Below are 16,640 nucleotides of genomic sequence, written 5' to 3'. Positions count from 1 at the left end.
GCGTCAATAAACCAATCCAGTTACCATGTTTCATCCCTTTTTTCATATTTGGTATAGAATTATGGCATTTTTTTCATTTTCGTAATTTTCGATATCGATAAAGTTGGCGTGGTTATGGTCGGATTTCGGCCATTTTTTATACCAATACAAAGTGAGTTCAGATAAGTACGTGGGCTAAGTTTAGTAAAGATATATCGGTTTTTGCTCAAGTTATTGTGTTAACGGCCGAGCGGAAGGACAGACGGTGGACTGTGTATAAAAACTGGGCGTTACTTCCACCGATTTCGCCCATTTTCACAGAGAACAGTTACCGTCATAGAATCTATGCCCCTACCAAATTTGAGAAGGATTGGTAAATTTTTGTTCGACTTATGGCCTTAAAAGTATTCTAGACAAACTAAATGAAAATGGGCGGAGCCACGCCCATTTTGAAATTTTAATTTATTTTTGAATTTTGTTGCAACATATCATTACTGGAGTTGAATTTTGACTTAATTTACTTATATACAGTAAAGATATTAAATTTTTTGTTAAAATTTGGATTAAAAAAAATTTTTTTTTAAAAAGTGGGCGTGTTCTTCATCCAATTTTGCTAATTTTTATTTAGCACATATATAGTAATAGTAGTAACGTTCCTGCCAAATTTCATCATGATATCTTCAACGACTGCCAAATTACAGCTTGCAAAACTTTTAAATTACCTTCTTGTAAAAGTGGGCGGTGCCACGCCCATTGTCCAAAATCTTACTAATTTTCTATTCTGCGTCATAACGTCAACCCATCTACCAAGTTTCATCGCTTTAACCGCCTTTGGCAATGAATTATCGCATTTTTTCGGTTTTTCGAAATTTTCGATATCGAAAAAGTGGGCGTGGTTATAGTCCGATATCGTTCATTTTTAATAGCGATCTGAGATGAGTGCCCAGGAATCTACATACCAAATTTCATCAAGATACCTCAAAATTTACTCAAGTTATCGTGTTAACGGACAGACGGACGGACGGACGGACATGGCTCAATCAAACTTTTTTTCGATACTGATGATTTTGATATATGGAAGTCTATATCTATCTCGATTCCTTTATACCTGTACAACCAACCGTTATCCAATCAAAGTTAATATACTCTGTGAGCTCTGCTCAACTGAGTATAAAAAACAAATTTAACTTAACGGTTTTATTGAAAACAATACTTACACGAAGTAATAATAATGCTAAAAGCTAGAAAATAATTAGGTAGGTCCTAGGTTCTAGTCATCACACTTCTTATCAATCTAGGGCGTTGATCAGACAATTAAATAAAAGCGTTGGACGCATCAAATTTCTATTGATAGTCATATATAAGACCAACTGAACCTTAATCAGGTTCAACGCCCTAGATTGATGAGGAGTGTGATGACTAGAACCTAGGACCTACCTAATTATTTTCTAACTTTTAGCATTATTATTACTTCATGTAAGTATTGTTTTCAATAAAACCGTTTAACTTACACATTTTTTTATTATTATTTTATTTTCAAGGTTGTAGTCTTTATTTAATTGCCTATTATTTCTCATTCTATTTAGTTCATTTAGTGACTCATTATTACAAGGACTCTTTCCTGGCAATTTGTTACAATCTAAGTCCTCAATACATAATCCTTCCAAAGACTTTACTTGACTCTGCGCCATGTATGCTTGTCCCTCCTCGAACCCCAAAATATTTTGATGTCACTTCTACCGGACTGTATGTAATATTTGTTCCAAATTTGGACCAAATCGGATCAAAGATACGATTTTTCTTAATATCTCGATCCTTGCGCCACCTAGCGGCGATTTTTTCACAGGAGACCGTTTTCTAATCATTTTTGTATTATGTGTTCCAAAGATGAGCGAAATCGGACAACAAATACGATATTTTTGAATATTTTGATCCTTGTACCACTTAGCGGCGATTTTTTTCATAGGTCTCTTTCTATTCTTGTATGTATTAACTGTTCCAAATATTAACCAAATCGGACCACAAATACGATTTTTTGAAATATTTCGATCCATGCGCCACCTATCGGAGTTTTTTCTCTTATTATTGCATTGTCATCGGGTTCTGAACTATATTCCAAGTTTCAAGCTTGTAGTTTATCGGGAATTAAATTTCAATTACAAATCAAGCTAAGTAAAACCGTTTAAAGAAATATTGTATTTTCTTGAATATTCAAAGTTAAGGAAAGGATAAGTTAATTTAATTGGTACAGGGTATATGTAAGAATCTTTATACAATGCAAATAAATAAACGCCAGTCATTTGGTGTAGGCCGTCTTTAAACATATCTCCTTCGCGAACGTTGTTGGGGATGTTTCCATTTACATATATATGTATGTTGTGTAATTCTTTCATCGTGAGCTAGATTGGTGATACAGAACCTGCAACTTTTGCCATTTTGTAGTCGGAGATAAGTTTTCGGCATTGGGTTCTGGCAAGGATGTTGAGGGGGCCCCTAGAAGGAAGTGCATTGAGTGAGAAGGCTTTTGGCTAATATTTGGCGATAGTCATTCTGCCGGGTCAAAAAGTTTCGCTACGGCTGAGAGTATTTACCGTTTTATATTTGACTTAAAGGCGGGAATTTGGTTGTATGAGTACGAAAAAGAGTCAGTTTATGCGTTCCATCGTATTCCTAAGGTTTTAGTAGTGTCATGGAATTTGAAAAATTCTGTATCTAGGACATCAGAGTATGGCATTAATTCGAGTCTTGTTGTTTGATTTGCGGATATTTTTCATAGAGGAAAGCCTACTAATTTTAGAGCTTCGATAGTTGGTTCATAGAATCGAGAGTGGACTGTATATCGTACCCGCCAGTGAGGACATCATCTACATAAGTTTCTCGTAGTATGATGTTAGTGGCGAGCGTTTTTTTTTTCCTTAGTAGGGCTGAGCGAGTTGGTGAAGTGTGCGGATTGCGAGGTATGGAGCGTTTTTAACACCGAAAGTTACGGTTTTTTACTTGAAATCTTCTATCGGATTTTGAGGGGCTTTCCTAAAGAGAGTTCTTTGGAAGTCTTCTTCCTTGACTACGACTTTGCCATACATTTTTTCGAAGTCGCCATCGAAAACGAATTTGCAGAGGTGTCAGGTGAGAATTATAGACGTCCAGTCGTTTTGGAGAATCGGGACTGTATGTAATACGTCATTCGGAGAGTTTCCTGTAGTGGCGGTGTGGTTGTGGTGCTTTAGAGGGCCTCACTACATTAGTTCTCGATCTGGATTGGGTTGCTGGGGTTTCTTCCTATTCATAGAAGCGTTTGAGTAGGCTGCTGAGATCCGGTTATGTTGCCTCACTGACTTTTAAGTAGTGAAGGCCGATACTAGTTCCCGGCCTGATGCGCTGGGTACCCATCCGAATCTGAGCGATAACGATTTATTGGGGTTATACCGCGATAACCATGTCGATTTTTGAAGGGTTTAGCTGAGTTTGGATACTTTATTAGTTGGCAGAAAATGAGTAAGTTGATGGTGTAAAATAGCATTGGTACAAATCCTTTTGCTTAAATCAGAGGAGCAAAGTGTGACTTCGCAAGTTGTTGGATTGGGAATGCCAAAAATGTTTTTGAGAGCCTTGGTTAATGAGCACACGAATTTTACGATATTGCCTCGCGTAATGTATAGGAACTATTGCGTTGCGGAATAGGGTTGTTTCGCAGCTGCCAATAAATGTGCTGACACTGTTTGGGGAGTGGGATCCAGAGGTTTCTTCGTCGCTGTTTGATTCGCTGCTTACCTTGCCTGAACTGTTAAACAAATTAATGTTGATGGGGAATGCTTCCCTTTCTCCGCGTATATAGCCGCATAACGAGTCGCACAGACGTTGGTTGGGAGTACTTCTAATACAGAAGATTGGAACAAAAGCGAAGGTTCCTCATTGTTTCCAGTTTTCGAACCCCATCCACTAACTCGTAGTTTTACGCCAGGGTTTAATTGAATTTCGCAAAGTGGTATTGTTTTTATTATTGCGCTCTCCTTGAAGGCTTTATTCAACAAAATCACAGCTAAATCTGCTTCTAGCATTTCCTACTTATAATCACATGGACGAAGTATTTGTTCCGCATTGCGAAATGTTTTTATATTATTTAAATTGGATGCACCTGCTGCAACAGTGATGCCAGACAGGAGTAAATTGTTAAAGCAAATTGAAGATGTAAGCACATCCCTGAAAGTGATTAAAGCACCAACACAACGATAATCCCCGTTATAATGTATTGACACTAAATATGGGCTATAATTTATATACCAGTCTCTGCCACCTAAATCGCGATATTGCGAATTCGTTTTAGTAAAATTACAGTTAAGAAAGATAAACAGTACCACGAAACAGTTGCGAAAATTCATTTTGCTTTAAGATTTTCTGTCGATTTTTAAGTTTAAAGTGAAGTTAGTTGAAATTTGTGAGTGCTATTTATACAAAATTTTGTTGTGAAAATAAAAATGAGTTTTCAATTTAATAAATAATAGTTTGAAAAAACTAAAAAAGCACGCTTTTATAGCAAACCGAACTAAAAAATAGAAAATAATTTTCAATTAAAAAGAGTTTATATAACAGTAGTAGAAGGTCAAACAATCATTTATAGTTAATCACCTCAAAATAAAATTATAATAAAATTTAAGTTATTAACAGAATAACTTAGTTCAGAGTAAAAAGCGTGGGATGCATTTGGCTAAATTTCATATCTTTCCTCTCAGATAGTTGCCAATAGAATGACTGTAACATTCAATATCAATTACCCCACGCTTTTTACTGTGATTTAAATTATTCTGTTAATAACTTAAATTTTATTATAATTTTATTTTGAGGTGATTAACTATAAACGATTGTTTGACATTCTACTACTGTTATATAAACTCTTTTTAATTGAAAATTATTTTCTATTTTTTAGTTCGGTTTGCTATAAAAGCGTGTTTTTTTTAGTTTTTTTAAACTATTATTTGTTTTTAATTTTTTAGTTCAAGTAATTTTAAAAGTTTTAGTCGAGAGTGATGAAACCTCGAAACGCCAGCGGTCCATGGATGAATCCAAACCCAAGGCACCGAAAAGGGCCAAGAGGCAGGGAGGCTTGACGCGGTCTTTCGCCGAAATTGCCAAGGGTCGGCAGATCATTGGCATTATAGACGAGAGCAGCGAAGATGGCAGGATCCCGAAACAACAGTGGAAGTGGATCGAGGCCGCGCTCGCTACGGTGGCCGTTAAGGTTAAAAAGACAACCCTGGTTCACCGCCATTTTACACCGATGCAGGGTGGTTCCAGGGCAATGTCAAGCTAATTGCCTGTGACGACGCCAGGTCGGTCAACCTCTATAGGGCCAACATCACGCTGATAGGGGTGGTATATCCGGGCGCGCGCCTCAAGGTAGTGGAGGCGCGTGATATCCCCTCACGACCAAGGGCTAGAGTCTGGGTTCCAGTGACGCCAACGGACCCAGCTGACATCCTGGAGCTGCTCCAGGAGTACAACCCGCCACAGGTTTGGAAGTCAACCCGGATAAAACCGAGCTTTTTCTCTTCACGAGGAGATACAAAGTACCAAATCTTACACCGCCAAATATTGGGGGTACGTTCTTAGCGTTTAGCGATCAAATCAAGTATTTGGGAGTCATTCTGGATAGGAAGCTATTATGGAGTGACCATATAGTGGAGAAATCCAAGAAGGCAGCAGCAGAGCTGTTCACCTGCAAGAGGGCAATTGGCACCTCCTGGGGATTCTCCCCTAAGGTGACCAACTGTATTTACACAGCCACTGTGCGCCCGATTCTTCTTTATGGTGCCTTGGTCTGGTGGCCTGCACTAGCTAAAAGTACCTATCTTAAAATGCTTCAAACGGTGCAACGGAGTGCGGAGCTCTGCATTACCGGGGCTCTCGGCTCCAATCCAGATTCCGTTACATACATACATGGATACATAGATAGATACAGGCCAAGCTAATAAAAGCGTGTTAAAAAGGGCTCGAGTATGCTCTTTCGTAGATGTGACATGCATCCACTTCTATCATTAACAAATGAATGCGTTTTTCGCATTATGTGCAAGGTTTCAAATCTATGGCCATTTGGGGTGGTCACAAGTTCAATTGACCTTATGTCCGTTAACCTTATGTGACCCCACCATCACATTATTGCATTGTCATCGAGCCTTGATACGTGTGCAAAGTTTCAATCAAACTTATGGCCATTCAAAGTGGTAATAAGGCCAATTGACCTTATAGCCGTTGACCTTATGTCACCAACCCATCACATTAATGCATTGTCATCGAGCCTTGATACGTGTGCACAGTTTTAATCAAACGTATGGCCATTCAAAGTGGTAATAAGGCCAATTGACCGTATGGCCGTAGACCTTATGTCACCACACCATCACATTAATGCACTGTCATCGAGCCTTGATTCGAGTGCAAAGTTTCAATCAAACTTATGGCCATTCAAAGTGGTAATAAGGCCAATTGACCTTATGGCCGTTGACCTTATGTCACCACACCATCACAATAATGCATTGTCATCGAGCCGTGATACGTGTGCAAAGTTTCAAACTTATGGCCATTTAAAGTGGTAATAAGGCCAATTGACCTTATGGCCGTTGACCTTATGTCACCACACCATCACACTAATGCATTGCCATCGGTCCTTGATACGTATTCAAAGTTTCAAATTAATCAGACTTCTAGAAACCGGTGAAAATTAAGCTCGAAGATTCTGTTACATAGATACAGGCCAAGCTAATAAAAGCATGTTAAAAAAGGGCTCCAGTATGCTCTTTCGTAGATGTGCCATGCATCCACTTCTATCATTAATAATGGAATGCGTTTTTCGCATTATGTGCAAGGTTTCAAATCTATGGCCATTTGGGGTGGTCATAAGTTCAATTGACCTTATTTCCGTTAACCTTATGTCACCCCACCATCACATTATTGCATTGTCATCGAGCCTTGATACGTGTGCAAAATTTCAATCAAACTTATGGCCATTCAAAGTGGTAATAAGGCCAACTGACCTTATGGACGTTGACCTTATGTCACCACACCATCACATTAATGCATTGTAATCGAGCCTTGATATGTGTGCAAAGTTTCAATCAAACTTATGGCCATTCAAAGTGGTAATAAGGGCAATTGACCTTATGGCCGTTGACCTTATGTCACCACAGCATCATATTAATGCATTGTAATCGAGCCTTGATATGTGTGCAAAGTTTCAATCAAACTTATGGCCATTCAAAGTGGTAATAAGGCCAATTGACCTTATGTTACCACACCATAACATTAATGCATTGTCATCGGTCCTTGATACGTATGCAAAGTTTCATATTAATCAGACTTCTAGAAACCGGTGAAAATTAAGCTCAACGATTCCGTTACATACAGGCCAAGCTAATAAAAGCGTGTTAAAAATGGCAAAAAGCCCCCTTATCTGAACGATCGGTTGTATGGGATATATATTATATATAGCTCCGATCGAAATAATTTTTTCATGAAATCTTCTATGATATATTAGAATAAATATCACCAAGTTTAAAGTTTTTATATTGGAAATTGAGGGAGAAATTGCCAAAAATCTTATTATCTGAACGATCGGTTGTATGGGATATATAATATATATATGTAGCTCCGATCAAAGTGATAAGACGATTTTGATCATTCCTGCCGCAATTTAGAAAGTATAAACGTGAAACTCGCTGATATATTTTCTAATATATCATAGAAGATATCATAAAAAAATCGATTTGATCGGAGCTATATATAGTTATATCCCATACAACCGATCGTTCAGATAGAAAGATTTTTGGCCATTTCTCCCTTAATTTCCAATATAAAAACGTGAAACTTGGTGATATATATTCTAATATATCATAGAAGATTTCCTGTAAAAATCATTTCGATCGGAGATTTTGGAGGCCCTGATGGCTGCAATTATTGTTTTCACGATTTGAGGAAGGAGACTCAGCAGTTGGATCGATTACACAGTCGAGTCGGTGGTGTTATGGTATGGACCGCGATTTCCTATTATGGCACCTGTGAGCTCCAGTTTTTAAGTTCCACTATGAACGGTAAAACATATCAGAGTATTCTAGAAAAGGCTTTCTTTGGAAAATCTTTTTGGTTCATTGCCGTGAACTTTCCAACACGACAACGCCCCAATACATAATGCCCGTTTGGTCAAATCGTGGATAGAGTCCAAAAATGTCTCAGTTTTGAATTGGCCACCATACTCGCCGGACCTTATATATAGAGAATGTTTGCGGATGGCTGTCCAGAAAAGTTTACGTGTCTGGAAACAATTTTCAACTTATTGAGGCCATTCAACGAGCGTGGACTACAATTTTCAATGTGTACGGTGTGCTAATCAAATGAAACGCAGGTATGTATATATGTATGCAAGTTTGTAGTAACTATGTACTGTAGAAAATAAGTTTTGTTGATGTAAAATAAGTATAGAAATCAATAAAGAATCAATTATTCAATGTGTTTCGGATAGCACTCACCAAATAGTAAATTCTTTTTATTTTGGTTATTTCAGTGGTTTGCTGATTTTAAATTTGCTCACCATTTTCAGAGTATATTTGCTGAAGACTAAAGTGAGTATTCAGCTGGTTATTCATCAATATTCATCGGTTTTCTGAGGGCGCCCATGATAGCTGGAAGCTGTCATCCGTTAGGGGGTATTTATCACAAGTTGACCTGCTTAACCTTTTGTCTTTTGTCGCAGGTGATACAGTTTTCCGGCTTGAATTAATCGGGGATGATAACCATAGAATCCCGTAAACATATCTCTAAATGCTGGCCAGTCTTCATAACTACCGTGGTGTATGGTGTCGATAATTTGCGACATGCAACTTTCATAACTTTCAGAGCATTTTTAATATTTCTGCTCTATCGGAGCTGTAGACACCTTGTGGAATGGGGAGAGGGATACGTTGTATAGACATCTAATAGAGCTGTTGGGTTTTTACCTTAAGGAGTAATTGTTTGGTCACCTATCAGGTTTGCTGACCATTTAGGGTAAATATCTTTCTTTCTAATACATGCGAAAATGAAAGTGTGAAGACTTGAGTCGGGTCCACCAGCGGAGAGAGATTCATTTTAAAAAATAAAGATTGGTATTTGTGAAGAAAATTAAACTTACCACTGCAGAAAATTATACTCACCTGTGAAAATTTCATAAACCTTAATTTATTAAAAAACAAAAACAAAAATTATGACCTTAAAAATCCCCGTGAAAAGAGTTGCAAAAGCAATATATAGATGGACGTGTTTATATCCACAGTTAACCACGAGCAGTAGACCTGCATAGGTGGTACACCTAAAACAAAAAAATAAAAAATTACAGCACCAAGGCGATCACGCATGTAAAGTTTAATATAGTAATATATTTTTTTCATTTCGCTTATTAATCATTTTCTTAATGCAAAATCATTATTTAAAAATTATAATATTGTATAAGATACATTTAACTTCAATGCAGTAAAGAAAGAATATGGCATTTCATAAATTAGGTAGTAAAATAGTACTAAATGCCATTTCAAGTTTTTTTTTCGACTTATTTTAACAATATGTAGGTTATTGAGTCATAAAATGTAATTTATTCGAACAACCTTTAAATGTTTTTTTTTTTTTGTTTTTTTAGAGTGCACTATTCCAAGGAAGATATTGAAGTTCTGATGTAAAATTGATTTAGTATTTGGCAGTAAATTGTCACTATTCTTTTTTCCTTCACTGTAAGTATTTGCACAATTGAATTGATATATGTATTAATTTGTGAACGATTATGTGATATGTATACAATGACTATATCTTTAAGGAGCAAATAGAGAAAAATACAAAGGGTATGCTTAATTAGTTCTATCTGTTTTCAAACTGGCAATTAATTCTATTGTATTCACCTGCTACAAAACCATAGTTGGGGGCAGTGCACTAAATTTTGAGCAACAGCTCTGCTCGGAACTTAGTGGGTTGACATAAACAAGATCTTGTATTAAGTTTAAACATCTGTTCATCTTTAAAATGTTCTTTAAATTTAATGAGCTTAGGATGGCATCTATAGGAATATAGAAATTCAGTTTACATCGCTACAAAGAAAAATACTTATGTACGCGCGTGAGGAGTTATACTTCTTTGTCAACGTTAAAAAATATCTTTTAATTGCACGCTAATAATTAATTTCAATAAAACAATAAGGAGACTGGAAAAACATCTATATATATAAAATCTAAATTATGTATGTATGTAGGTATATATCGAGTTGCGTCCTAAACGGATCGACCGATCACAACCAAATTTGCAGAACCCACTAGAAATCTTCCAAGGATGGTCATAGGCTAAAAATAATATCGATATATAAAAGGGGCGTGAAATCTCCCATGCGAAATGAATACTTGGTACTACATAACTCTGAAGGCATTCATGCTAGAACATTGAAATTCAGTAAGGAGTTTTATGAGGTCAATCCCTAACACCCTCAAGAAAACGTGGGGGGGGGGGGGGCGGGAGCGTGACACCTCCCATATAAATGGAATTTATCCTACTGCATATCTCTGGATGTAGTAATGGTAGGATAATGAAAATTGGTAAGGAGCTATATGAGGTTAAGTCCTAACACCTCCAGTAAAATGTGGAATTGAGGAAAAGGGGGCGTGGCACCTTCTTAAAATAGGATTTTTCAGAACTATGGCTGCCGTAAAAACTTAGGTTATTAGAACAGCTAAAGTTTGATTACAGAGTTTGTTTGGCTGTTATCCTTTTGGATGTTTAGTAATCTTCCGCCGTTAAAATTTTTTGTTAACTTCAGTCTATCCACTTCTTCTATTTATATATATATATATATATATATATATATAAAGTTAAAATTATGAATGTTTGTATGTACGTATAAATCGGGTTTCGATCTAAACGGATCGGCCGATCACAACTAAGTTTGAATCACCCACTAGAAACCTTCCAAAGATGGTCATAGGTTAAACAGAACTTCAATATAAACAAGTAAGGAAGGTTAAGTTCGGGTGTAACCGAACATTACATACTCAGCTGAGAGCTATGGAGGCAAAATAAGGGAAAATCACCATGTAGGAAAATGAACCTAGGGTAACCCTGGAATGTGTTTGTATGACATGTGTATCAAATGGAAGACATTAAAGAGTATTTTAAGAGGCTGTGGGCCATAGTTCTATAGGTGGACGCCATTTAGGGATATCGCCATAAAGGTGGACCAGGGCTGACTCTAGAATCTGTTTGAACGATATGGGTATCAAATGAAAGGTGTTAATGCGTATTTTAAAAGGGAGTGGTAGTAGTTGTATATGTGAAGGCGTTTTCGAGATATCGACCAAAGTGTGGACCAGGGTGACCCAGAACATCATCTGTAGGGTACCGTTCATTTATTTGTATATGTAATGCCACGAACAGTATTCCTGCCAAGATTCCAAGGGCTTTTGATTTCGCCCTGCAGAAGTTTTTCTTTTTCTTCTACTTAATATGGTACGTGTCACACCCATTTTACAAAGTTTTTTTCTAAAGTTATATTTTGCGTCAATAAACCAATCCAATTACCATTTTTCATCCCTTTTTTCGTATTTGGTATAGAATTATGGCATTTTCTTCATTTTTCGTAATTTTCGATATCGAAAAAGTGGGCGTGGTCATAGTCCGATTTCGGCAATGTTTTATACCAATACAAAGTGAGTTCAGATAAGTACATGAAGTTATCGCGTTAACGGTCGAGCGGAAGGAACTACGGTAGACTGTGTATAAAAACTGGGCGTGGCTTCAACCGATTTCGCCCATTTTCACAGAAAACAGTTATCGTCATAGAATCTATTGCACCTACCAAATTTCACAAGGAGTGGTAAATTTTTCTTCGACTTATGGCCTTAAAAGTATTCTAGACGAATTAAATGAAAAAGGGCGGAGCTACGCCCATTTTGAAATTTTGTTTTATTTTTGTATTTTGTTGCACCATATCATTACTGGAGGTGAATGTTGACATAATTTACTTATATACTGTAAAGATTTTAAATTTTTGGTTAAAATTTGGCTTTAAAAAATTTTTTTTAAAAGTGGGCGTATTCGTCATCCGATTTTGCTAATTTTTATTTAGCATACATATAGTAATAGGAGTAACGAGCCTGCCAAACTTCATCATGATATCTTTAACGACTGCGAAATTACAGCTTGCAAAACTTTTAAATTACCTTCTTTTAAAAGTGAGCGGTGCCACGCCCATTGTCCAAAAGTTTACTAATTTTCTATTTTTCTTCATAAGGTCAACGCACCTACCAAGCTTTGTCGCTTTATCCGTCTTTGGTAATGAATTATCGCACTTTTTCGGTTTTTCGAAATTTTCGATATCGAAAAAGTGGGCGTGGTTGTAGTCCGATTTCTTTTATTTTATATAGCGATCTGAGATGAGCGCCCAGGAACCTACATACCAAATTTCATCAAGATACCTCAAAATTTATTCAAGTTATCGTGTTTACAGACGGACGGACGGACATGGCTAAATGAATTTCTTTTTTCACCAGATCATTTTGATATATAGAAGTCTATATCTGTCTCGATTAGTTTATGCCGTTACGGATTACCGTTATGCGAACAAAGTTAATATACTCTGTGAGCTCTGCTCAGCTGAGTATAAAAATAACAGGATAAACATTTGATAAAAAATTAAAAGTAAGGCATTGTGCATTCATACAAGTGAAAAATCTTTCTATTCCTCCATAGCCGTACCTACCTGTCAAATAATAGCTGACAGGGAGAACGGATGTCACGAATGGCCAGAGAATGGAAGAAATGTTTGTTTTTTGCTAACGGATATTAAATTGAAGGGTCAGTAATTGCCCATTTGTGTTTAAAATCAGCTTTTCTTTTAAATGTGTATACAGAAAATCAGACTACATACATATTAATATTCATTTCTTAAATCTAGTTAATAGTAGGGCTCTTGATATTCAGTTAGTCGATTAACCGAACTATTCGAATGTCACTAGTCGACTACTAAAAGTCGACTAGCAGTATTCGCGTAATCAAAGCAAACTATTCGTTTAATCGCACACTTACGACTAGTCGATTGACCGTTAAATTACGGTTAACCGATTATTATAATTTTCGACAACAGGGCATGGACGCATAAGCAGTATGTGCCATATTTGTCAAAGATTTTGCTTATAATGTGTCAAATGTCAAAGGATGAAGGAAAAACGTTCCAAAAAACGTCACCCTTGGTCTACAATTTCGGACTCTTATCGGACTCATAATTAAGAGCGCTTCGAAAATATTTGAGGGGTGATTTAAAAAAAAAAATGATAAAGAAATGCGTTCAAATTTAACCAAATTTCATATTTAAAAAAAATATTCAAATAAAACGAATTAATAGCTGAAGAAAGATAGCAAAGGCAAGTTTGCTCCACTTTTTAGTATTACCATTTGTATGTATCCATGAAAAAGACAATTTTGTCTCCAAAGCTCTCAGCTGAGTATGTAATGTTCAGTTACACCCGAACTTAGCCTTCCTCACTTGTGTTGATGTTGCTTTGTCCGGGGCTCGAGCCCAGCATATTTGGTGTGGTAGGCAGACCACGCTGCCACCAGACCACGGCGGCAACCATTATAGCTTGAGGAAAAATTCCAGAAATTTCCGGATAAAAGTGCTTGCTAAAATTCTAGATGTGAACAACAAAAGTTTTATAAAGGATTTCTGAAATGACATTTCCATATAAATTTACACATAATAGGAGCTTAATTAACCTATCTAGTGTTTTATAAATAATAATAAGAATTTTAAACCACGTGAACAAACAGCTTCTACTTTACCAAAATAACAAATAATTGATATTCTAGCGAAATGTTTTTAGTGCAAGTTTATTTAGCTATTCTTTTTCAAAAGAAAATTTCCTAGTAATTGTTTGTTTATTAATGTACTTCCGCCTTAACTTTGGTCTTTCTTTTAGATCCGTGCCATACTGGTGCTGCATAAAATATTATCGAGCTGGTTACGGATAATAGCAGACGGGTAGCGTTGCCTGGGCCGCTGATGTTGGGCATTATTTGCGTTAGGGCTCCACTAACTCTGAAATGCTCCTTAAAAGTCAGTTTCGAGTCAATGTTCACTCCTAAATAATTCAAGAAAGTCTTTGACTATATTTCGTAGTCCCCTATGGTTAGGACTTACTCATCCACAGTTCGCTTTGAGGTCAGCAGCACCACTTCTGTCTTATTGCTAGCCATTTCCAGCCCCATGTTCGTCAGCCATTCCTTTATTCTCCCCACGACCTCATTATATAATGCTTGGAGCAGAGCTGACAATTTGCGTGCCTTCGGGAAAGTCGATTTGTAGCACACCGTCACACATCCCATTCCTTGGCGTTGGACCTAGAACAGAAGCCTTAAGGACACCGCCGGTGATGTTGTGTTTTCTTGGTCCCCCATCCGTATCAAAGAGGAGTACTCTGTCTCAAAAATAGCTACCGATTATTCTGAGCAGGTAAGCAGGTGTGCCAAAGTTTCGTAGCGCTGTCATTATCTGCATCCAGTTTGCGGTGTTAAAATCATTTCTTATATCCAATGTAATCAGTGCACACATCTTCCATTTATTTTCACCTCCGGTTGTGTCTTCACTATATATTGACAACTGTTTGTATTGTATCGGTCATTGACCTTGACTTTCGAAATCCAAACTGACTGTTTGATAAGCCACCTGTGCTTTCCAGGGTCTGCTTCAGACGCTCACTGATAATACGCTCGAATCCAACATTCAAAGTGGCCTGTATGAAGATGGTTGGTCGGCCATCTTACCAGGTTTCAGCAAAAGAACCAGTCTTTGACGTTTCCATAAGCGGAAGAAGACGTCCTCTTGGACGCAGGCGTTGAAAACGTCCGTAAATACTGATGTTATAGACCTTATTGTTGATTTAAGGGCTATATTTGGCACTCCATGGGGTCCCGGGGACTTATTATCAGGATATTTGTTGCATACTGTACCTCCTGCTCTGTTATTCGTGGGATTTCAACACCTTCGAGGCCCTCGCTTTGGAAGGACCAGTAATCTGGTTTCGGAAAAGTGGTTTCGATGATTCCAGTCATTAGTATTGGGCATGTAGGTTGTTCTGAATTCTGGTCTTTAATTTTAGTCATCACCGTTCTGTAAGCCAATCTCCAAGGAGCAACGTCGACACTCTCTATTAGTTTCTGTTTCTATTAGCTTTGAAGCACGCTTTCTTGCTCTTTTTATAGCATTATTTAGCGCTGTTCTTTGGGCTTTGTAGGCACTATGTAGTTCATCATATCGTGGTGATGAGCGTGCCCTCTGTGCCTTTCGTCGTTAGCGTCGTTAGCGTTAGACAATTTTTCGTTTTTAATATAACTTTAGCATATAACGTTGGATAATTGTTATTGTAGATCAAACGACTGCCTGCGCGCAGATCAACATAATTTTATGGATAATGAACTGTTATTGTAGAATAACTGCCTGCGCACAGCTCTATAGAATTTTGTAAAGGGAGAAGTTGTTACTATTGCATTTGTTAATCATGAATTGTTTTTGGGAAATAACCGTCCGCGGGCGTGCGGAAATCATATATAAGGGCGACAAATTCACAAGTAAAATCAGAAGTTAGGAGATAGGTATATGTGTCAAGGGCTTCTACCACTGATCAGAAACACGACCTGAAGGTTTCCATTTCATTTCGTGCATAGTTTTCATATTCGGTAGGAGGTTTCCACTCCAGCGGACGGAGAGCTTAGCACAGGCGTTATACCTCAGCTACTCTTATTGAGACAGGGCGAGAGAGTAGGATTGAAATAAATGATAACTGATATTTAGTTCAAATAAAGGATTATAACGTTTTTCAAAACTCCTCTATTTATTTTCTTGCGGCAGGAGTAGGTTCTACGATCTATCCTAGGAACCCTGGACGGACTGGGGATACCTCAGCGGAAATAAGTCCGTTACAGACCTTGTTAATTGCCTAAATATATATATGTTAAAAATACCAAAAGATTGCACAAACAAGAATAAAGTGCATTAATAGGTATTGCTTTTCTACACTAGTATTAGACTGCTTTGGTAAAGTACAATGGCACACACACTTTCGTTTAACAAAAAGCCTTATATAAATATATGTTTTAACGAAAAACGTCAGAGGAAAACACGTGCCGCAAGCTAAGCTAGTTGCGTTTTATTTATTTAGCTGGGTGTTCCAATTTTTTTTAATAATACGTAAACTTAATTCTCTACTCTTCCGTTTAGCAATACACCTTTAAAAAAAATAAATGTAAGGCGCGATAACCTCCGAAGAGATCTAAGGCCGAGCTTCTCTTCCAATTTGCGTCGTGTTCCTCTTGATTTTCCCTACAAATTGGCCGGACGGGACCTACATGTTTCATGCCGACTTCGAACGGCATCTGCAAGGCAGATGAGTTTTCACTGAGAGCTTTTCATGGCAGAAATACACCCGGAGCGCTTGCCAAACACTGCCGAGGAGCGACCTCGCTTACAAAAATTTTCTTCTAATTGAAAAACCTTATTTCTAAAATTTGTATGTTGCTTTGCCCGGGGCGTGAACCCAAGGCATACGGTGTGGTAGGCGGAGCACGCTACCATCACACCACGGTGGCAATACACCTTTACGTTTCAATTTTCC

General features: G+C 37.4%; 2 protein-coding genes across 3 annotated transcripts in view; one reads left to right on the top strand and one right to left on the bottom strand.

The window, feature by feature from the left end:
• Positions 1-16,640, bottom strand: part of Npl4 (nuclear protein localization 4) — a 213,911-nt gene that overhangs the window by 50,116 nt on the left and 147,155 nt on the right. The window lies entirely within an intron of this gene.
• LOC137249145 (uncharacterized) overlaps positions 9,633-16,640 on the top strand; it is a 123,440-nt gene continuing 116,432 nt past the window's right edge. Inside the window, exon 1 of the mRNA XM_067780510.1 lies at positions 9,633-9,725. The gene's annotated coding sequence lies outside the window, so the exon portion shown is untranslated. The remainder of the gene's footprint in view (positions 9,726-16,640) is intronic.

This window comes from Eurosta solidaginis, chromosome 1 (assembly GCF_040869045.1).
Source record: "Eurosta solidaginis isolate ZX-2024a chromosome 1, ASM4086904v1, whole genome shotgun sequence".
NCBI classification, from domain to species: Eukaryota; Metazoa; Arthropoda; class Insecta; order Diptera; family Tephritidae; genus Eurosta; species Eurosta solidaginis.
This window is presented reverse-complemented; position numbering and strand designations above follow the sequence as displayed.